Below are 22,603 nucleotides of genomic sequence, written 5' to 3' on the forward strand. Positions count from 1 at the left end.
AAAGAGGTTTTCCAGTTTAAAGTACAACCAATAAGTAATTTAGGAAAGACTGTTTCTTCACACCCTTACTATTATAGTGTTATCAGAAGTTTTTATGTTTCCCTTTGTGGTAGGTAGAAATTTTACCTCCATGTATTTTTCATTTCAATTTATTTTTTGTAAAAGGGATGTAGAGTATTTTTTCATATCTTTAATATGTCATTTGTAATTTTTTTCTGTTAAAGATTCATATTAAGTTATTGATACTTTTCTCATTGATGTATAGATTTTTATCTTCAAGGATTTTAGGTTTGCATCTGTTATATGATTCCCAAATGGTATTCTCACCTCCACCCCCATAGGGAATCCTTGCTTGGATTCCTCCTCTTCCTGGTATTCTGAAGTCCCTCATTGGAATTTTCTGTGCTGGTTTGGAAGTATTATATACCCTAGAAGTGCCATGTTTTAATCCTGATTCCATCTTGTGGAGGTAGGCATTTCTTTTAATCCCTATTCTGCACTTAATAGGTTGGAAACTTGATTAGATTATCTCCACAGAGATGTGACATGCCCAAATGTGGGTATAACTTTAGATTAGATGGAAATGTGACTCCACTCATTCCAGGTGGGCCTTGATTAGTTTACTAGACTCTTTTAAAAGAGGAAACATTTTGGAGCAGTGATGAAAGCCTTGGAGTTGACAGAGAGAGTAGATGCAGATGCCTGGAGAACAGTTGCTTCAGAGAACAGAGACACAGATATTTGGAGATACTTGGAGCCCATCAGACATCACTATGAGATATTAAGCGAGCCAGAACCTGGAGAAAGCCAAGGGAAGCCAAGAGATGAAAGCCAGCCCTGGTGAAGTAAAGTGAGGAACCCCCACAGGAACAGAGGCTGAAGGCAATGAATCCCAGGAGCAAGGGACCAGCAGATGCCAGTCACATGACTTCCCAGCTGACAGAGGTCTTCCTGACCCATAGGCCTTTGCTGAGTGAAGGTAACCTCTTGTTGGTGCCTTAATTTGGACACTTCCAATTCCTTAGAACTGCAAACTTGTAACTTATTAAATTCCCCTTTATAAAAGCTGTTTCAGCTCTGGTATATCACATTCTGGCAGCTTGCAAACTAACACACTTTCTTCCTAGGATTGTCTTCTGTGGAGTCCTTTACCCTTCTCATATTGGGTCTGCTCAGAGCCTCATTCTGAGCCCCTCCCCCTTCTCTATCATATATCATTTAGAATGATCACATCAATCATATCCTACTATGGAGTTTCCACACTCACTCATATGCTGATGTCTTTCAAATGAACCTCTCTGGACAAAACTCTGCTAAATTCCAGAATTAAATTGTCAACTTCCTACTGGGCAGTTGGTTATCTTCATGAGCTAACTCCAGACACCTCAAACCATGAGAACTTGCCATGCTTGGCCTTCTCCCTTCCTGTGCTATCTCTTCCCCTGTCCTCCAATCCCTAACCTCTTGTAGAACAGATTGTTGTAATGGCACCATGGTTGCCCAGTTACCCAGCCAGAGATCTGTGAGCCTTCTGAGATGTTTCCTTTCCATTTATTACTCAGATTCTAGCTGTCTTCAGGTTTTCTTGATTTAAATGTAAAATCTGTCATATCAAACTCCTTCTCTTCATTCTCAAAGCCCTTGCCTAAGTTCAAGTTCTCATCACTTTTTACAATTTCATTATTGACAATGTGGCTTCCTTCTTTTCTTCTCTCTCCTTTGACCCATCCATCACAACTTGGAAACCAGTAGTGACCTTCCAAAACCTACTTCAGTCACACTCCTGTTTAAAACCATTCCAGGCTTTCTGCATTTTATCTCACATAGTCCTTGTGTTCAGTGAAATAATGACTCCAAAGGATGTTCATTTTTCTAATCACTAGATACTTTCACCTTGTATGTCAAAAAGGACTCTGCAGATGTGATTAAGTTAACAGTTATGAGATGGTGGATTATCCTCATGGGCCCTAAAAATAATCACAAGTGTCCCCATAAGAGAAAAGCAGAGGGAGATTTGATGCAAGAGGAGAAGGAGCTGTGATGACTGGAATTGAAGTGATTAGAGCCAAGGAATGTGGGCTGCCTTAGAAGCTGGAAGAGACAATAGGACAAGCAACAGATTTTACCCTGGAACCCCCAGAAGAAACATCCTGCTGGCAACTTGATTTCGATCTTGTAAGCCTCATTTTGTACTTCTGACCTCCAGAACTGTAAGAGAATAAAATTTGTGCTGTTGTAAACTCTAAGTTTGTGATAGTTTGCTTTAGCAGCAGCAGGAAATTAATAGAACCTTCACACTCTCAGTTACTGCTATTTTCTTCCATGAGTCCATCAGTCCAACCATACTTAGTTTCTTTTCTATTCTTGAACACTGAATACATAGGTTCTTTAAAGACTTTATTCTTTTGCACATTAAGTTACTTCTACCTGAATACTTTTTCTCCTTTTATCTAAATAAATTCCAATTCATTTTCATAATTTATCTTGAGTCACCCTTGTTAGGGAACCTTCTAAAAGTCCCAGTGTTATTTAAATCCCCCTAATCTGTGTTCCCAGAGTGCCCTATGCAACCTCAAGTGAAGCATCTAACCCTTTATTCTGTACTTTTCCACCTCTTCCATTAGCCCAGGAGTTCCTTGAGAACAGGTGTTGTATATCATCTGATCTTGTAACTTTTGTACCTGGTGCAGTGCTTGGCACATAGCTGACCTTTCACTAATTCTTGTTGAAAAAGAAGAATTTGAGTTGGGCATATTATGATGCTGTTCTTTTGAATCTATCACAAACATTTTTTTTTCTACCTGGGTAGACATCAGGGAATAAAATGTCACCTTGAGCACAAGCACACTCACCTGTCTACTTGTTTCTCACCTTTGTAAGCCATCAGTCTGCCATGGGTCTTGATAAAAACAGAAACATATGTTGATGATCTACTACAGATTTGAATACTGATATTGGGATGTGGGTGGAGTTGTATAACTCTAAGAAAAGTATAGGACTGGGAAGTAGGAGGGTGAAATTCTAATTGTGAATTTGCCACATAACTACTGAGCAACTTCCTTGTATGAAATTAGTCTCTTTGTTCCTGTAGAGCCTATTATTTTAATCTTGAGGAATAATATAATTTCATCAAAATTTTATTGATATTTATTCTATTTATTCATCCATCCTAGACATATGGATATAATTAAATTTTTACATATTTTTCCTAGTTCCTTAAGTAAGGATACCATAGTTATGCCTTTGTTTATCATATTTCTACTAGTTTCTTCTATTTCCAATAACACTTCATGTTCTACTTCCCATCACTTTCCTAATGATTTTCAGAAATTCTTTTCCATTCTACTCCAGGGAAATTTGGAGGAAAAACTGTGCTCCTGGTTTCAGTTTTTGCATCTCTCTTGCCTTTCTCCTCTTCTGGGTTCTCCCTCTCCCCTTACACCCACATCCAAGAGGAATGGAAAGCATTTGGGAGAATGTATTTCTCCCAAACAAACAACCCCCAACAAACCAATCACAAATAAACAGATCAAATCAGTCATCAATAACTTCCCAATGAAAAAAAGCCCAGGACCAGATAACTACATGGGTGAATTTTACCAAGCACTCACAGGAGAATGGCCTTTAACATTTTTATAAATATTTCTGTGTACCAAAAGCAGTGCGATTTATTATTAGTGCTTTATTCTTTTTAAATTCCCATAGTTATATTGTGGTAGGCAGCCTCTGAAGATTTCCCCAGTGACTTTGGTCTCCTGGTCATGTGCTTCTGTAATCCCCTCTTGGGTATGAGCTGGGCCTTGTTATCAACTTCTTATAGAGCAAAGGTGATAGGATGCCAATCCAAGATTGTTCGCTGACTCATTCTGAAGGAACCCACATGTCACACTGTGAGCTTTCCTCTGAAAAGGCCCACATAACAAGGGACTTTTTTCTTTGGCCAGTAGTCAGCAATGACATGAGGGCTCCCAACAGCCATGAGAATGAGCTTGGAAGTGGATTCTTCCCCAAGCAAGCCTTGAGATGGCTGCAGCCCTGGCCTGAATCTGATCCACAGAATGTGTGACACAGGAAGTGTTCATTGTTTTAAGTCACTAAGATTTGGGATACCTTGTTACACAGCAATTGATAACTAATGTGCATATATGGCAATGTTTACAATGGGTATTGAAAGGTAAGGCTGTCTTGTTAAATCCTGCTGGTAACACTTAACCCAGTCTGCTAAATAGAAGCTCTTTACTTTTACTAAGACTCAGTCTTATGAAGGAAGTGGAAAAGTACTCTTTGGGAGAGAGAAAACACAGTGTTTAGGCATTTTCCTGCCACCACCAAGGGAATCTTGGTTTCCTCACCTGGAAAATAAACTGGCTCTCAAAATTGGCTGCATATTGGAATCCCCTGAAAACTATGACCACTAGGTCCCATGGAAGAAATTCTGATTTAATTGGTCTGAGATGTGGCCTGGGCAGGGATCTAGATGGGAGGTCCTCAGAGAGTGGCCCCCAGACCTGCAGCATCAGTGTTACCTCATGGATTTGTTAGAAATTCAAAATCTCTGGCCCTTCCCTAGAGCTATGGAATCACAAACTTTGAAGTGGGACCCAGAAATCTGCATTTAACAAACCTTCCAAGTGATTCAGATGCATTCAAATGTTGAAAACCACCTCTCAGCCTAGATGACTCCTCAAGGCTTTTCCAGCTCACAAAGGAATCACATAGATATGTATCTATGTCTTCCTGCTTTGGGAACTGCAGGTCATGTCTCAGTCAGTGAAACCCCATTCCCTTAAATTAGAGAGCATATCAAATTTCTACTTGTATATTCCTATTGACCTGAACTTGAAGATCCAAGTCACCTGAAAACTGAGGATTTGCCTGACAAAGAAGTTATTATTAGTCTATAAATTGGCGAGCCAGCCTGGTCAATGTCATAGAGCTACAGGTTGCAAGATATCTAGATGGGTAGGAAGCAGTCAACAAGCATTTTACTTCCTTTGGGAATAACTTGCCTCAAGTGTGCCATTCTGATATCATACAAGATTCAAGTAGGCTCTGAGGAAGTCCAGAATATATTCACACAAAAATTAAAAAAATAAAAGTTGGGAGGTGAAGGAAATGAAAATAGAGAAGGAAGGACTTGTTGGTTTGATATAAATGTTTCAGATTCTGCCCAGTTTCCCTGCCTCTTAACAATTGGTATTATGTTAATTAACACAGAGAAGACAAAACAAAAATAGACCAGAAATGAACAGCTAACAGGGCTTTGATAGGAGGAGAATTGGCTCTGTCATTGATAGGACCAGATTTGATGCATCACCCAAGTGATTAACATCATCTTAGTCAACCCCTTCTCATAGGCCGAGTTTGAATTCATATTTCCTGGGTTAGCTCTCAAGAAGATGTATGTGTTTGGGAACTGTTTTGCTGGCAGTTTTTCATAGCAGTAAAAGAAAATTCTATTTGAGTTAAGCTCCTTGATGGAATTTAAATGTGGGTTAAATTGAGATTTGCAGAGATTCTCTGCAATATATATGCCATCTAGGACATTATATTTAATGCAGCATTTGTCAGGAATCTTTCTAAGTACCTGGCTTTTGCATGTATGTTTTATTTTATATGTATATTTTCTAACATATATTCATGCATTATATATAGATATGCAGTGTGTATATATATATGCATACATGTATAGGTTCTTTTATTAAGATTATATCCTTTATCTGGATTCAAGATAGATAGTTTTGTTTTATAGCTATGACTGGTACAACAGGAATATTAGCTTTCACTATTTAGGATGTAGTGAATGACAGGCACTAACCAATTTCATGTTGGTTGCCTTTAATCCTTACAGTGACACCTCCAAGGTAATTATTACCCCATTGTAAAGATAAGCAAACTGAGGCTCAAAGAGGTAAAGTGACTACCTCAAGGTAGTGAGTGGTAGAGATCTTCAAACACAATACTGTTCTGCATCCTCATTGGCCAATGCCTTGTTGATAAGGACACAGGAGTCTTGAATGACTTACTGTAATCACCCTTCCCTGCCACTCACCATCCCCCTTGGCATGTCCCCCTTGGCATCCCACTTGGCATCATCTTGTTCCACCCTCACTCCTTCCTACCAGAGAGAATACAATAGTTATTTACCGATGCTCCTGTTTACAGAGTCTTTGTCTTTTATTCCCTTTCCAAGTAGATGTTGCCATAGAAACAGCCCATGTCAGAAGACAGTGGGGAGATGTTGTTAACATTATGAGGCATGACAAGGATTTCACAACCAGCCTATTTGCCACTGAAATAATAAGGCAAGAGGTAGACATTCATAGACATTTAGGACCTTTGGAATTATACCAATGACTATTTCTTGGAAAACTCATTTAAGAGTTTTTTTTTATGAAAATCCAACCAACAAAAGATCCTGGATCTGAGAAACCACCTTTAAAAAAACTCCTGTTGGCACAAACTGTTCCTATTTCCTTGAAAGTTCTTAAGAACATGAGACAACACTGGATCACACACCATGCCCCACTTTACCACTCTCCTTTGTACCTCTTTTATCTGCTTTATTTTTATTCAGAACATTAAACAGTACCTGGCATATTTTATATATGTATATGTGAGCACAGATGCAGAATGTGGTTGTGTATTGTTGGTCTCTCACTATAATGCAAGTCACAGATATACCAGTATATTCACTGCTAGATACTCAGCACTTTAAAAAGCACCTGTTCATAGTAGTGCTTAACAGATGTTGGTTGTATACATATTTAAAAATAAAAATAAAAGTGAAAAGAACACCCCAAACTTCCCATACCCCCATTCCTATAATTAATAATAATAAATTATTATTTATTATTAAATAATTACATAAAATAGTTTATTTTATTACTCATTTGTCCAGTCACTGGATAAAGGGGATTTTAGTCCCAAGGTTTTCACAATCACACAGTTACACTATTAAAGCTATATCATTATGCAATCATTTTCAAGAATCTAGGCTACTGGAATACTGCTCAACAGTTTCAGGTATTTCCCTCTAGCAACTCCAATACACCAAAAACTGAAAATGGATATCTATATAATGCATAAGAGTAACCTCCAGAATGACCTTTTGACTGTATTAGAAATCTCTCAGCCCCTGAGATTTTGTTTTGTTTCATTTCTCCTCACCCTTTTGGTAAAGACGTCTTTCTCAATTCCATGATGCCAGGGCCAGGCGCATTCCTAGGAGTCATGCCCCAGATTTCCTGGGTTGGGGGTTATGTCCAATGTGGGGGGGGGGCAGTGTGTTTACCTGCAGAGTTGGCTTAAAGAGAGAGGCCATATCTGAGCAACAAAAGAGATTCTTTAGGGGTGACTTTTAGGCATAATTTTAAGTTATTATAGCTTAGCTTCTCCTTTGCAGGAATAGGTTTTGTAAGGGCAAGCCCCAAGACTGATGGCTTGGCCTATTGAATTGGAAATCCTCAATTATTGTGAGAATATTATGTCTTATCCAGGTGGGGAAGGTTAATATTGCCACATTTTCACCTAGTACCTCAAGGGGATTTTGCAAATACTTTTTTCTTCTCCCCAGATTACTCTGGGAGATATCAGGGCATCACACTAACCTGTTCAAACCTACAAGGTCTCATTCCCATTCAAGTTTCCACGTAATTATGGTGTTCAAATAAACTGACCACATAAGTTAAATTAGATAGTGTAGCACATAATAATTTTGCACCAAATAAACATCTCTTCTTTTGGTCTCACACGGAAGTTGAAGTTTTAAAATACAGTCAATATCATCTTTTACTCTTCAGTCTGATTTAACTTAGTCCTAAACAGATGGGCTTCATTCATATCTCTAATTGAAGCCTGATCTCTTCTTCAGCTTTTTAAACAGTTGTGTGTGTGTTAATGCTGACATTCATAGCTGAAGAATTCTAGCTCTGAGTCTCAGGTGACACACAGATAACCGAAGTTCCAGGGAACAACCACACAGTGCTCAGCATCTCAGAATTTAGAAATAATCATTACAATTCAGGAATAGATGTGACTGCTATTAGAGCTCACAATCTAGGACCCTTCATAATAAGCCTTCCCCTAATAACCTATGCTGTCAAATTCAATTCTCAGAGCTTGCACATTATAGTTAGTCCATATTAGTGAGGCATTATAATATGTCTTTTTATTTCTGACTTATTTCATTCAACACAGTGTTCTCAAATTTCATTCACCTAGTTGCATGTGGCACAATGTCATTCCTTCTTTCAGCCACTCAGTATTCCATACCACTCAGGTATGTATATACCACAGTTTACCAGTCTGTCTACCAATCCATGTACTCATAGGCCACCTCCATCCATTGCAAATCATGAACACTGCCATCATAAACACCAGTGCATAAATTTCCATTCATGTCCCTGCTCTCAGTTCTTCCAAGTATTTATCTAATGGGGTTGCAGAATGATATGGTAACCCTATATCCTCCTGTGGCCCCACAGCACTGCCCTCCAGAGGGGTTGCACCATTCTACTTCATTACTGACAGTGAATAAGTACATCTCTTTCTCCAGTGCTTGTATCTTCTGTTTATTTTTCAACAGTTTTATTCACACACTATACAATCCATCCTAAGTAAACAATCAATTGTTCCTGGTGTAATAATACAGTTATGCATTACCATCACAATCTATATGAGGACATCTCCATCTCTTCCATAAAGAAAGAAGAGGAAAAAATGAAAAATAAAAAATTAAAATAAATGTATTTAAAAGGAGAAACAACAACAGCAAGAATCCCATACCCCTCCCTTATATCCCTGTCTTTTTGACATTTAGCTTTGGTATAGCCCTTGTTACTTTTAATGGAAGCATACTGTAATCTTTCTGTTAACTATAGATCCTAGTTTGCATTTTTCTACCCTATTTTCAACACCTTGCACTGTTGACATTCATTGTTCTTCCTCATGTAAAAACATTCTTATATTTGTATATTTAATCATCATTATTGTCCACTCTAGGTTTCACTAAGTTATAGAGTCCCAGGCTTTATTTTCTATCTTTCCTTCTATGTCATACATGCCCCCAGCCTTCCTCTTTTAACCACACTCATATTCAACTTTGTTTAGTGTACATACAATATTGTGCTACCATCAGATAATGTGCTATCCATTTATGGATCTTTACATTCAATCTTTTTGAACATTATGTGCTCCTTGGGCATCCAATGTCCAGTCTCAACCCTCTTTTTATCTCATGATAACCTGTGCTCTCAACTTTAACTCTCAAAGCTCATCCATTAATGTTAGTTCATATCTGTGAGATCATACAGTATTTGTCCTTTTGTTTCTAGCTCATTTCACTCAACCACTCAACATAATGTCCTCAAGTTTCATCTATGTTGTTGTATGCTTCATGACTTTATTCTGATATATCAAATCTTATTTTTTTCTCTTTTTACCTTTACTGCTAATCTTCACTTCTATGCTCTTCTCCAGACCTCTCTCTCCTGTCTTTTCCTATCTACCTGCAGTGCTACAAGTATTTCTTTCAAAGCAGGTCTCTTGTTCACAGACTATCCCAATGTCTGTTTGAAAATATTTTAAATTCTCCCTCATTTTTTTTCTCTTAATATTTCTATTGAGATATCTTCCCTTACATATAGCCCATCTAAAGTATACAATCATTGGTTCACAATATCATCACATACTTGTGTGCTTAACACCATGATCCTTTTTAGAACATTTGCATCACTCCTGAAAAGTAAAAAGAAAAAACTCATACATACCATACCCGTTATCCCTCCCTCTCATTGACCACTAGTATTTCATTCTACCCAATTTATTTTACTCTTCATACACCCTATTATTTGTTTATTTGTTGTCCATATGTTTTACTCATCTGTCCATACCCTGGATAAAAAGAGCAACAGACACAAGGTTTACACAATCCCACAGTCAGATGTTAAAAGTTATATCTTTATACAATCTTCTTCAAGAATCAAAGCTACTTGAGCACAGCTCAACAGTTTCAGGTACTTCCCTCCAGTCACTCCAATACACCATAAACTGAAAAGGGATACCTATATAATGCATCAGAATAATCTCCAGGATAACTTCTCATCTCTGTTGAAATCTGTCAGCCACTGAAACTGTATTTTGTCTCATTTCTCTGTTCCCCCCTTTGGCCAAAAAGCTTTTCTCAATCCCTTGGTGCTGGATTCTGGTTCATCTCAGGGTTTCTGTCCCACATTGACAGGGAGATTTACACCCCTGGGAGTCATATCCCATGTAGAGGGGAGGGCAGTGAGTTCACCTACCGAGTTGGTTTAGAGAGAGGCCACATCTGAGCAACAAAAGACGTTCTCTGGGGGTGACTTTTAGATCTAATTTTAAGTAGGCTTATCCTATCCTTTGCAGGAATAAGTTTCATAGGGGTGAACCACAAGTTGAGGCCTATTGATTTGGTTGTCCCCACTGCTTGTGAGAAGATCAGAAATTCTCCAAATGGGGGAGCTGAATATTTCCTCTTTTCTCCCAAGTCCCCCCAAGGGGAGCTTACACATACTTCTTTATTCAGCCCCTCATATTACTCTGGGATATATTGGGGCATCACACTAACCTGGAGAAACCAAACCAGACCTCCTGCCCTATTCAAGAGTCCATGTAATTATGGTGTTCAACTAAATTAACTGTATTAGTTAAGATAGGAAATTTGCTACCCAAAATTAAAATTTTGCACCAAATGCACATCTCTCCCTTTGGTTTCACATGGAAATTGAAGTACTAAAATATGGATGATGTCATCCTTTACTCTGTATTGTACTCTACCTTAGTTTATCCAGATCAGCTTCATTCATCTCTACTCAAAGTCTGATCACTTTTTCATCTTTTTAAACAGTTCCTGTTTGGGGTAGTGCTGAATTTCATAGCTTCAGAGCTCTAACACTGAATCTCTGGTTTCACATAAATACCTGAAGTTTCTGAGAATGACCAGGTTATGTAAAAACAGCCCAGTATCTCAGAATTTAGAAATAATAGTTACAACTCCTGAATCTATGTGATGGCTGTAAAGACCTTACTATCTAGGACCCTTTACCATAGGCCCCAACTGATAACCCATATTCTCAATTTCAGTTCACTGAGTTTTTATATTATAGTTAATCCATATAGTTAGGCCATCTCCATCCACTGTGAATCTCCAGTTCTGCTGCCATAAACACCAGTGTGCAAATGTCCATTCATGTCCCCACTCTCAGTTCCTCCAGGTATACACCTAGTAACAGCGTTGCAGGATCATATGGCAACCCTACCCCTAGCCTCCTGCGGAGCCACCACATTGTCTTCCTGAGGGGCTGAACCTCTCAGTTTCCCTAAAAAACAGTGAGTAGGTACATTTCCTTCTCCACATTTTCTCCAGCACTTATTTCTCTTTGTTCCCTTTTAAACAGTTTTATACATATCATACAATCCAACCTAAGTAAAAATCAATGGTTCCTGGTATAATCACATAGCCATGCCTTCACCACCACAATCTATATGAAAACATTTCTTTTTCTTCAACAAAGAATCCAATACCCTTTCCTCAAATTCCCTGCTTGTTGACATTTAGTTTTAGCATAATGCCTTTGTTACATTCAGTGGAAGCATATTACAATGTTACTGTTGACTATAAACTCTAGCTTGCATTGATTGTATTTTTTTCCTGTTATTTTAGTTTGTAAGCTGCTGGATTGCCATATACCAGAAATGGAAAGGCTCTCATAAAAGGAATTTAATGAGTTGCAAGTTTACAGTTCTGATACTATAAAAATGTCCAAACTAATGCATCCAGGGAAATATACCTTAATTCAAGGAAGCCCAATGCATCTAGAACATCTATGTCAGTGGGGAAGGCATGCTGGTTCCTTGATGGTCCCTTGCTCCTGGGCTCTGTGCTTTCAGCCTCTGTTCCTATGGGGTTCCTTGCCTTACTTCTCCAGGACTGGCCTTCATCTTTTGGCTTCCCTTGGCTCTCTTCATGTTCTGGGTTGCTTAACATCTCATGGCAACATCTGCTGGGCTCCAAGCATCTCCAAACACTCATGTCTCTTTTCTCTGATGCAACTGTTCTGTATGTAAAGCAAGAAGCTCTCTGTGTTGGATCTCTTCTATCAGTTCTGCTCTGAAGTTATTGTCAGCTCTGTTGTTTCTGGCTCTCTCCAAAATGTGCCCTCTTTTAAAGGATTCCAGTAAACTAATCAAGATCCACCTGAAATGGGTGGAGTGACATTTCCATCTAATCAAAAGGTCAAACCCACAATTGGGCGTGACACGTCTCCATGGAAAAATCTAATCAAATGTTTCCACCTACACTATTAAATCAGGATTAAAAGAAATGTCTGCTTCCACAAGATTGAATCAAGATTAAAACATGGCTTTTCTGGGGTGCATAATACTTTCAAACTGGCAAACTGTATACCATCTCTTTTTCAATACCTTGCAATGTTGACATTCATTTGTTCTCTCTAATGCAAAAATATTCTTATATTTGTATACTTGATCACTATCATTGTCTATTGGAAACATTCCTCAGTTTTACTGTCTCTGGCTTTATCCTCTGTCTGTCCTTCTGGTGTCATAGGCACACCCAGCCCTTCTCCCTAAACCATACAACTTCATTCAGTGTACTTATATTATTATGCTACCATATATTGCTACCTATTTCTTAATTTTTACAATCAGTCCTGTTGTACATTCTGTATTCCTTCAGCACTAATTGCCTAATCTCTACCCTCTTTCTATCTCCTAATAACTTATTTCCTTAATTTTAACTCTTAAAGTTCACTCATTAGTGTTAGTTCATATTAGTGAGACCATACAGTATTTGTCTTTTTGTTTCTGGCTAATTTTACTCAGCATAATGTCTGCAAGATTCATCTACATTGTTACATGCTTCATGACTTTATTCTGTTTTACAGCTATGTAATATTCCATCGTATGTATATACTACAGCTTGTTTAGCCACTTGTCCATTTGTGGACATTTGGATTGTTTCCCTCTCTTGGCAATTATAAATAATGCTGCTATAAACATCAGTGTGTAAGCAGAGAAGATAGGATTTATCAAATGAGTATGACTGCTGAATCATTATATTGATATTTCTGTTGGTCTCCAGTGTCTTGGAGCAGCTAGAAGAAAAAATGAAAACTTGTGAAACTATATCTCATTCCAAACTTTAAAATCTGTTCTATTACTACTTATTAAAATGTACTTGGAAATTTATTGCTTTTTTGTATATATGTCATCATTCACAATAAAAAAAGTTAAAAAAAAAACCCACCAGTGTGCAAAGGTCTGTTTGTGTCCTTGCTTTCAGTTCCTCTGAATATGTACCTCATAATGGGATTTCTGGATCATATAGTAATTGTACACTTAGCTTCCTGAGGAACTGCCAAATTGTCTTCCAGAGTAGTTGCACCATTTTAAATTTCCACCAATGGTTGAAACACAATGGTTAACTGTGCCTCTTTCTCCACATCCTCTCTAGCACTTGTCATTTTCTGTTTTTTTTTTTTTTTTGATAATGGCCATTCTAATGGATGTGAGATGACATCTTATTGTGGTTTTAATTTACGTTTCCCTAATAGCCAGTGAATCTGGCTATCTTTTCATATGCATTTTAGCCACTTGTATTTCCTCTTCTTTAAAGTGTCTGTTCATGTCTTTTGCTCCTTTTAAAATTGGGTTCTTTGTCTTTTTTTGTTGTTGTTGTGTCATAGTATCTTTTTCATATATTCTATCCAGAATATATGTGGATATGTGGTTTCCAAATATTGTCTCCCATTGTGTAGGCTGCCTTTTTACTTTCCTAACAAAGTTCTTTCATGCACAAAAAATGCTTAATTTTGAGGTGCTCCATTTATCTATTTCCTTTTTCATACCTCATGGTTTGGTTATAAGGTCTAGGAAACCACCTTCTATCACGAAATTTATAAAATATTTCCCTACATTTTCTTCTAAAAGTTTTACGGTCTTAGCTCTAATGTTTAGGTCTTTGATCCATTTTGAGTTAATTTTAGTATAGGTTGTGGGCTATGGATCCTCTTTCATTCTTTTGCATATGGATATCCAGATCTCCAAACACTATTTATTGATGAGGTTGCTCTGTTCCAATTGGGTTGCTTTGACTCCCTTATCAAAGATCAATTGTCCATAGATAAGAAGGCCTATTTCTGGATACTCAGTTTTATTCCATTGGTCAGTATATCTATCTACATGCCAGTACCATGCTGTTTTGACCACTGTAACTTCATAATATGCTCTAAAGTCAGGTAATGTGAGCCCTCCCACTTCATTTTTCCTTTTCAAGATATTTTTAGCCATTTGGGGCACCCTGACCTTCCAAATAAATTTGGCTATTGGTTTTTCTATTTTTGCAAAGTAAGTTGGTGGGATTTTAATTGGTATTGCATTGAATCTATAATTCAAGTTGGGTAGAAATGACATCTTAACTATATTTAGTCTTACAATCTATGAATACCATATGCCCTTCCATTTATTTGGGTCTTCCATGATTTTTTTTTAGCAATTTACTGTAGTTTTCTGTTTATAGGTTGTGGTAATTAGATTCAGTTGTCAACTTGGTCAGATGAAGGCATCTAGTTTTGTTGTTGTGGACATGAACCAATGGTACTCATTTGTTGCTAATTACATCTTCAGTCAGCTGGGAGGCATGCCTGCTGCAATGAATGACTTTTAACTTGATTGGCTGGTGCTTAAATGAGAGAGCTCAATGTAGCACAGCCTAAGCATCTCAGCATACCTCATCTCGGCACTCAAAGCTCAGCCAGTGCCTTTGGCACTCCACAGCCTTTGGAGATGTGGAGAGAAACCACCCTGTTGAAAGTCATTGGAACCCAGAGGCCTAGAGAGAGGGTCAGCAGAGACCATCCTGTGCCTTCCCATGTAAGAAAGAACCTCAGTGCAGAGTTAGCTGCCTTTCCTCTGAAGAACTAGCAAAATAAATCCCCTTTTATTAAAAGCCAATCAATCTCTGGTGTGTTACATTCCAGCAGCTAGCAAACTAGAACATAGGTCTTTTGTATCCTTATTCAAATTTATTCCTAAATATATGATTCTTTTGGTTGCTACTGTAAATCAGATTTTTTTTTCTTGATTTCCTCCTCAGATTGCTCATTGCTAGTATATAGAAACACTATTGATTTTTGGGTGTTGATCTTGTACTTTGCCACTTTGCTGTACTCAGTTATTAGCTCCAGTAGCTTTGCTTTAGACTTTGTGATTTTTGACATTTAGTATCATGCCATCTCCAAACAATGAGAGTTTTACTTTTTCCTTTCCAATTTGGATGCTTTTTATTTCTTTTTTTTTTTTTTATCTAAATTGCTCTGGCTAGAACTTCCAGCACAATGGTGAAGAACAATGGTGACAGTGGGCATGCTTGTCTTGCTCTGATTTTAGAAGGAAAGCTTTCAATCTTTCCCCATGGAGGATGATGTTAGCTGTGGGTTTTTCATATATTCCCTTTATCATGTTGAGGAAGTTCCCCTTTATTCCTATCCTTTGAAGTGTTTTCATCAAGGAAGGATATTGAATTTTGTCACATGCCTTTTCTGCATCAATTGAAACAAAAATGTTGTTGAACCCTGACTTATTGATATGGTGCATTACATTAATTGATTTTCCTGTGTTGAACCAGCCTTGTCTACCTGGAATAAATCCCACTTGGTTATGGTGTATAATTCTTTTAATGTGCTGCTAGATTTCATTTGCAAGTATTTTGTTAAGGATTTTTGCATCTATAGTCATTAAAGGGATTGGTCTGTAATTTTTTTTTTCTTGTAGCATCTTTGTCTGGCTTTGGTATTAGGATGATGTTGGCTTCATAGACTGAGTAGATTTTCCTCCTCTTCAGTTTTTTTTTTGAAGAGTATGAGTAGGATTGGTATTAATTCATTTTTGAATGCTTGGTAGAATTCATACATGAAGCCATCTGGTCCTGGACTTTTTGTTTTTGGGAACTTCTTGATGACTGATTCTATCTCTATTCTTGTGATTGGTTTGTTGAGGTCATCCACTTATTCTCTAGCTAATGTTGGTTGTTCATGCCTTTCTAGGAAGTTATCCATTTAATCTATGTTGTCTAGTTTATTGGCATATAGTTGCTCATACTCTCCTTTTATTAACTCCTTTATTTCTGCAGGCTCAGTTGTTAGGTCTTCTCTTCTACTTCTGATTTTATTTATTTGCATCCTCTCTCTTTTTTTTGCCAACCTAGCAAAGGGTCTATAGATTTTATAAATTATCTCAAAGAATCAACTGCTGGTTTTGCTGATTTTCTTGATTGTTTTCAGGTTCTCAATTTCATTTATTTCTGCTCTAATCTTCATTATTTCTTTCCTTTGGTTTGCTTTGGGGTTCATTTGCTGTTCTTTCTCTAGTACTTCCAAGTTAACAGTGAACCCCTTTAAATTTGTTCTTTCTTCTTTTTCAATAGTCATTTAAGGCAATGAATTTCTCTGTTAGCACTGCCTTTTCTGTATCCTTTAAATTTTTATATGTTGTGTCTTCATTTTCAGCTGCCTTGAGGCATTTACTGATTTTTCTTTTCTAATTTCTTCTTTGACCCATTGGTTGTTTAAGAGTGTATTGTTTGGCCTCCATATATTTGTGAATTTCTGGCCCTCTGCCTGTTATTGATTTCTAACTTCATTCCATTATGATCTGATAAAGTGTTTTGTATGAATTCAAACTTTTAAAATTTATTGTGACTAGCTTTGTGACCCAGCATATGGCCTATCCTTGAAAATGATCCATGGGCACTTGAGAAAATTGTGTATCCTGCTGTTGTGGGGTGTAATATTCTGTAAATATCTGTTAAGTATATTTCATTATTCAAATTCTCTGTTTCTTTATTGATCCACTGCTTAGATGTTCTGTCCATTTATGACAGTGGAGGAACTTAAGTGTCCAACTTTTATGGTTGAGATGTCTATTTCTTCCTTTATCTTTGTCAGTGTTTGTAATATTCTGTAAATATCTGTTAAGTATATTTCATTATTCAAATTCTCTGTTTCTTTATTGATCCGCTGCTTAGATGTTCTGTCCATTTATGACAGTGGGAGAACTTAAGTGTCCAACTTTTATGGTTGAGATGTCTATTTCTTCCTTTATCTTTGTCAGTGTTTGCTTCATGTACTTTGGAGCCCTCTGGCTCAGTGCATAAATACTTATGAATGTTTTGTCTTCTTGTTGAATTGTTCCATTTATTAATACATAGTGTTATTCTTTGTCACTTTTAATTATTTTACATTTGAAGTTTAATTTGTGGGATAACTGTATAGCTACTCCTGCTCTTTTCTGATTGTTGTTTGGATGAAATATCTTTTCCCAACCTTTCATCTTCAAGCTATTTTTCTCCTTGGGCCTAAAATGAGTCTTCTATAGACAGCCTATAAAAGGGTCCTGTTTTTAATCCATTCTGCCCATCTATGTCTTTTATTTAGGAGTTTAATCCATTAACATTTAATTTTATTACTATAAAGGCAGTCCTATCTTAGATTTTATGTCATATCTATTTTTTTCTCTTTTTTACCTTTACTGATAGTGCTCATTTCTACATGCTTCTCCAGAACCTTTCCCTACTGCCTTTTCTTATCTGCCTGTAGTGCTTCCTTTAGTATTTCATGGAGAGTCAGTCTCTTAGTCACAAATTCTGTCAATGATTGTTTATCTGAAAATGTTTATTTTTCCCTTCATTTTGAAAGAAATTTTGCTGGCTATAGAATTCTTGGATAGCAGTTTTTCTCTTTTATAATCTTAAATGTATCATATACTGCCTTCTTATCTCCATGGTTTCTGTTAGGAAATCCATGCATAGTCTTATTGTTCTTCCATTGTATGTGATGGATTGCTTTTTTTCTTGTTGCTTTCAAAATTCTCTTTCCCTTTGACATTTGACAATCTGATTAGCAAGTGTTTTGGAATATGTGTACTTGGATCTATTCTGTTTGTGGTATACTGCTCTTCTTGGATCTGTAATTTTATTTCTTTCATAAGATGTGGAAATTTTTCAGTTATTATTTCCTCCAGTAGTCTTTTTGCTCCTTTTCTCTTCTATTCTCCTTCTGGGATGCCTACAACATGTGTATTTGTGCACTTCATGTTTTCATTCAATTTCCTGAGACTCTGCTCATATATTTCCATTATTTTCCTTATATATATTTTTTGTGTTAGATTTCAGATGTCCAGTCCTCTAGTTCACTAATACTTTTCCTCTAGTTCACTAATACTTTCTTCTGCCTCTTTAAATCTATTGCTGTAGGTCTCCCTTGTTTTTTCATCTCTTCAATTATGCCTTTCATTCCCATAAATTTTGTAATTTGTTTTTTCAAACTTTCTGGTTCTTCTTTTTGTTTACCCAGTGTCTTCTTTTTATCCTCCCTCAACTCATTGAATTGATTTTTGATGAGATTTTTCAGGTTTGTTTGGACACCCTGATTTAGATTTTTAAACTCCAGTATCTTGTTGGAAGTCTTATTTTGTTCCTTTGACTGGATCATATTTTTTATTTTCCTAGTATGACTCATTATTTTAACTGGCATCTAGGCATCTGCTTTCCTTATTTAGTTTATTCTGGAGGTTATTTTCACACATATACCAAGGATTTTCCTGCTGGATGGCTTTTTTCTCTATTTTTTTGACATTTTCTTTAACTTATTCTAGACCCATAGCATAGGTTCTGTTTAAATGATCAGAATGTTTCAGTTCCTGTTTTTGTGCTTCTTGCTCTGCCTACATGGAGCCTTTTCATTTGGGGTGATGGTATCTTCAGATATTATAGATACCAGTCATATTTTCCCAGACCAGACAGTCCAACATCTCAGGAGGAAAGAGTAGCCAGTGTCAGTTTTACCTAAGGGTGAGACCCAGCAAGTTGACATACATTCCTATGAAGTCTCTAGACTCTATTCTTTTCTATCCTGACTATACTGTGGCAACTGCTTGCCCATGGCTTCCAGCCAGTGTAAAGTGATGTGGTGTCTTTAATTTCTGCTGATTGTCCAGTTGTGTGAGGCATTCAGCCATTCCACCTGGTCCAGACTGGTATACACTGTCTGTCCAGTCACTGATGTTCCTCCAGCAGTTGTTCTGTACTGTTTCTGGATATTTACTAGCTGCTCTGGAGGACAACATAAATTCCACACCCCATTATGCTGCAATCTTTCCCTGCCTAGTAAGTGAAATTTCTGAGTGAGGCAAAACTAGCCAAAGTATTTGGATACCTCTCTGATATGGAGAGCATTCATAAAGTTAATAAAAATATTTATATTCATACAATAGGATATTATAGAGCCATAAAAAGGAGTGAAGACTTTGTATATGCTACAATATGGATGGATTGAAGACAGAATGCTAACGGAGTGATGGGAGTAAAAATAAAGAAACCCTAATTTAGTCCCTCAGTGAAACACCAGACAGGTCAAATTTACAGGATGATTCTTTAAGAATGAAGTTTGCATTGACCCCTCAAGGACCAGCCTTCTGCTTCAGGGTTGCAAGTTTCCATCCCCATGTTTGCAATCATGCTGGGGGAAAGAAGTATGGTAGGCTTGTAAGAGAAAAACTGAAAATTATATTCTACCTAAATTTAGAAGTCTCTTTCTTCCTTATTCACTCTCCTGCTTGTTGTGGGATTTTTATTAGTTTCCTGAGTTCCAAGAAAATTGATTCTGACAATTTTAAATTCAATTGCCCAGTGGAAGGATAGATCCCTTGATTTCCCTACTGCATCCTTTTCAGTGAAACATCATCACTGATTTTTGAGCATCCACATTCTTAAACTTCTCCACCTTCCATAACAAATGAAGTCCACCTTTTGGATAGGGATTGGAACTCAGTTTTAAAGCATGGTTTTGTCCTATGGCAAAAATTCTCTGTTACCACTCAGGAGTTGGGTACAGAAACTTAGCCAGTCTTCTCCATGAGTGAGGTCCCTACTTTAGGAGACTAGTACTCAGTGGGTAGGGGAAGCAGCCTCAGATCTTCTAGGGTTGCCTCTCTCAGTGTGAAACCTACATCCAAGGACCTAGGTTGAGGATATTAGGGATTCCAGTATGCTCATTAATGCCAAATCTTATTATCTAATGTGCATAACCAACCACCTAACACTTGTGAACATTTTTCTTTGTTCAAGATTCTTCATATGGGGTGAAAAAATTAAAAGCAAATTGATAAAGTTAGGTCTTCCAAAATTTCTCTTTCTATTCTAAAAGCAATTAGAAAACTAAAATAAACTTTGACATCACTTTTTTTCAGAATTATGTAAGTTAACCAAAAATGTGAACAAAACTAAGGAACATTTATTCAATAAAATAGCTGAATTTCAATAAGAAAAATGAACTTTGTGGTGATTTAAAAATGTATAATATTGAAATTAGTTAGGTATGAATGCAAAATAGATTATTATAAGTAAATATGTCAATTGCAAACCAACTGCAATCTCTGAGAAAATACCCAAAATGTAAACAATAACATTTGACAAAACTGAACATTGTTTTCCTGATTAAAAAACATAATACTTGGAATAGAAGAGAATTTCCTCAACCCCAAAACATCCAATTTTGAAAAACCTTGATCTGACATAACACTCAAAGCTGAAAGTTGGAAAGACTTACTGTTAAGATCAGCAATAAGAAAAGACTGTCAACCTTCACTATTGATAGTCAATATAGTGCTGCAAATTCTATCAATAACAATCACACAGCAAAAAGAACAAAAGGTATCCAAATAAAAGTGGAAGGAGTAAAATGATCTCTTCTTCCAGACAGCATGATCTTGTATATAGAAAATCCAAAGGAATCCAGAAGAAAACTGTTAATGATAACACATGAATTAATTAAAGTGGCAGGGTAGAAGATCAATAATCAAAAAATAATTGGGTTTCTGTATGCAATAAATGAAAAATCTGAACAGGAACTCAATTTAACTTGCAATGGCATCTCAAAGAATAAAATATCTAGGAATAAATTTCACCAAGAATGTGAAAGACTTGTACAATACAAACTAAAAAGTATTGCTGAAAAATATTTAAAAAGATGAAAATGAGTGCCGAAACATCCCACATTCATGAATTGAAAGACTTAATATTGTTAGCATGTTCATACTACCCAAGGTAATATACATATTCAATGTAATCTCTATAAAAATTCCAGCAACATTTTAGCAGAAATGGAAAAACCTTTTCTCAAATTCACAGGGAGCCAGAAGGGCCCAAATAGCCAAAAAATCTTTGAAAATGATGAACAAGTTTAGAGGAGTTAAAACTCATTACAAAGCTACAGTGGTCAAAACAATGCATTACTGGTATACTAACAGACTTATAGAACCATGGAATAGAATAAAAAGGCAGAAATAGACCTATATAGCTGTGGGCAATTCATTTCTGACAATGGTGCCAAGTACATGAAATTAAGAGAAAGTAGTCTCTTGATTGAGGGGATTTGGAAATACTAGATATCCACATGCAAAAGAATAAAGTAAGGCCCTTGTGTTACATACTATACTAAAATATGGGTGGGCCATGGTGGCTCAGTAGACAGGGTTCTCACCTGCCATGGTGCAGACCCAGGTTTGATTCCTGGTGCCTGTCCATGTGAAAAATAAAAAAATAAAAAAAAAACCCAGGTGAATTAAAGACCTGATATCAGAGTTAAAACTATAAACCTAGAAGATAAATAAGGTCAATGTTTCTCTTTTTTTTGTAGGCTGACTGGTGGGGGTCACATTTCATCCTTTCCATGTGAATATCCTGTTATTGCTACACCATTTGTTGAATTTTTGGGTAGGGCAGGGGGAAGTGCATGAGCCAGGAGTCAAACCTGGGTCTTTCACATGGCAGGTGAGAATTCTACCACTGAACTACCCTTGCACGTGAGGGCAATGTTTCTTGACCTGGGATTCAGCAATGGAATCTTGGATATAGCACCAAAAACATAAGCAACAAAAGAAACAATAATACATTTAACCTCATAAAAGTTATTATTTTTGCATCAAAGGGCATTATCAAGAAAGGGAAAATATACATAGCAGAAAGGGAGAAATAGTTGAAAACAGGATATCTGATAAGTGCTTAATACCAGAATATGTATAGAACATTTTTAAATGCAACAACCAAAGGAGAACCAGCCTAACTAAAAATGGGCAAAGGATGTAAATAGACATTTTTTCAACAAAGATATACTTATGGACACAAGCAAGTACACAAAATGATAATCATTATTAGTCACTATAGAAATGCAAATCAAAACACAATGAGATATTGCTTCACACCTAAAGGGATGACCATTGCTTTTTTTGTTGTTCTTTATTTAATCAAGGTGACAAAAAAGTTTGAAAGTAGATAGGGGAGTTAACATGATTTTAAAAAGACATAATTTTTTAAAGTGAGGAGACATTCTCTAAAACAATAAGGAAGGAGGTGGTCAGCATATGCATCAATACATATATTGGTCTGATAAGATGTAGAATCTTTGTCAACTAAGCAGATTATTCAGATGGTTAAAAACTTTTTATAGTATCACACTAAGAGCAAACAATTAATCCAAGAAAACTTGGTCAT

General features: G+C 36.7%; 1 long non-coding RNA gene across 2 annotated transcripts in view; it reads right to left on the reverse strand.

Annotated features, from left to right (window-relative positions):
• Positions 1 to 1,445: 1,445 nt before the first annotated feature.
• Positions 1,446 to 22,603, reverse strand: part of LOC143672994 (uncharacterized) — a 94,555-nt gene continuing 73,397 nt past the window's right edge. The window contains exons 4-5 of one of the 2 annotated variants that reach the window (XR_013170124.1): positions 2,127 to 2,208; positions 1,947 to 1,967 (exon numbers count right to left, since the gene is read on the reverse strand). This is a non-coding gene — a long non-coding RNA (uncharacterized LOC143672994). Of the gene's footprint in view, positions 2,209 to 22,603 lie in introns of both variants that reach the window. The other variant, XR_013170122.1, reaches the window with a different exon arrangement.

Source organism: Tamandua tetradactyla (genome assembly GCF_023851605.1).
Source record: "Tamandua tetradactyla isolate mTamTet1 chromosome 22 unlocalized genomic scaffold, mTamTet1.pri SUPER_22_unloc_3, whole genome shotgun sequence".
In the NCBI taxonomy this organism is placed as follows: domain Eukaryota; kingdom Metazoa; phylum Chordata; class Mammalia; order Pilosa; family Myrmecophagidae; genus Tamandua; species Tamandua tetradactyla.